This window comes from Pteropus vampyrus, unplaced genomic scaffold, assembly GCF_000151845.1.
Source record: "Pteropus vampyrus isolate Shadow unplaced genomic scaffold, Pvam_2.0 Scaffold20, whole genome shotgun sequence".
NCBI lineage: Eukaryota > Metazoa > Chordata > Mammalia > Chiroptera > Pteropodidae > Pteropus > Pteropus vampyrus.
The window spans coordinates 10,286,794-10,288,691 of NW_011888801.1; the positions used below are offsets into that span (position 1 = coordinate 10,286,794).

Sequence of the window (1,898 nt, forward strand, 5' to 3'; positions counted from 1 at the left end):
GTTCATATAGATCCCAGGTGATTTTTCCTTGCTGCTGCTCCTCGTTTCCTTCACAACTTTGATTTGGTTGCCAGAGGGATGCACAGAGCCTCTATCAATGTACGCCATTTTTATTTCCTGTTCTGTTTTTCAATTTTATTGACCTTTTCAAAGAACCAAATTTTGTTCCCTTAATTACCTTTATTTTTCTGTGTTCAATTTCAATAGTTTTCACTCTATTTATTTCTGCTTACTTTTGGTTGGTTATTTTCCAAGTTTCTTAAGGTGGAAATTTGCTTAATGATTTGAGATTTTTTTTTCTATCTTCTTTCTGTTGCTGATTTCTAATTTGATTCCATTGTGGTCAGAAAATACATTCTGTATTCAATTCTTTAAGTTTGTTGTGGTTTGTTTTATGACCTAGACCATGATCTGTTTTGGTAACTGTACTGTGGACTCTTGAAAAGAATCTGTATTTTGCTGTTCTTGGTTGGAGTATTTTATAAATATTGATGAGATTCTGATTGTTGATGCTGTCCTTGAGCTCTTCTTAATCATTGATGATTTTGTCTGATTTTCTTAGATGTTGAGAGAAGGGTATTGGAATCTCCAGCTGTAATTGTGGATTTGGCTGTTCTCCTTTTAGTTATGTCAGTTTTGCTTCATGTGTAGTTCTGTAGTTTGGTACATATACATTTAGGATTGCTATCTCTGCTTGGTATATTGACCCTTTTATTATTTTAAAAGGTCCCTTTTTATACCTGGTAATTTGCTCTGAATTCTTTACCTGATAGTGGCATGGCTACTCTTACTTTCTTTTGATTTATTTGCATCGTATACGTTTTCCCTGTTTAACTTAAAATATCTATCAAGTGAATTTCACGCACCATGCATGTAATTGGATCTTGATTTTTTTAATCCACTCTGTCAATTGGTATCTAGACAGCCTTTATATTTAATGTAATTGTTGATATATTGGGGCTTAAGTCTACCACTCTATTTATTTTTGTTTCTTCTCTTCTTTGTTTCTATTTTTTTTTCTTTTTTGCTGTCTGTATGTTACTTATATGTCTTTTAGAATTTCATTTTGATTTACATAGAGTATTTTGAGTGCATCTTTTTTTATGGAAATGTTATGGTTGCTTTAGATATCATGTATTGGCAAATGTTCAGAAATAACAGAAGTAAAACCAGTGAATCACCAAAACAGTAATTAGTAAAAGTTTATTGTGAAAACACCAAAAAGACAGTTCCAAAATTGGGAATATTCAACCCAAAACATGGATTGAGACTCAAGGGTATATTGTTATAAAGCAGCTCAACCTTGGGAAACAGTTCAGGTTTTACTTATGATTTCCAAAGGCATAAATAAGAAATGAACCCATGTCAAGCTAGTCTTGCAAAATAAGCTAAATCTAAATTAAGCTTTGTTTATATCATTAAACTGGTTTTGTCTACTTAGAGAATTTTTAAGGCTAGTTCCATTTTTTTATCTTACCAATATATAAATTTATGTAGTCTATTAAGTATAGAAATCTTACTTCCCTTTAAGTCCTTTCTTTTTCTCTGTTTATAAATGTCTTAAATATTTCCTATACATATTTTAACATAGAGCCAGGTGAGGGTGGAATCTTAGGCTTCTCAGTTGGTCTTTTCTGATGTGAACGTGGCTGGGGATGCAGTTTTTCATATGGCGTTTAGCAAATTATTGTGTACAAATTTTGTGTATTACTCTGCTGCCTCTTTCCTGGTAACACCTTTGGCAGATTGCAGGTTTTACTTGAGACCTGTTTTGCTTTTATTTTTGTCTGCACCTATTGGCACTTCTGGGTTCAGGCTTCACTGTCACCTAGTCCAGGATGTATTAGGCAAAAAGAAAACCCAGGAATTCTCTACTATGTTTTTCCTCAAATTTCAAG

General features: G+C 32.8%; 1 protein-coding gene across 2 annotated transcripts in view; it reads left to right on the plus strand.

Annotated features, from left to right (window-relative positions):
- Positions 1 to 1,898, plus strand: part of CCSER2 (coiled-coil serine rich protein 2) — a 99,043-nt gene that overhangs the window by 66,782 nt on the left and 30,363 nt on the right. The window lies entirely within an intron of this gene.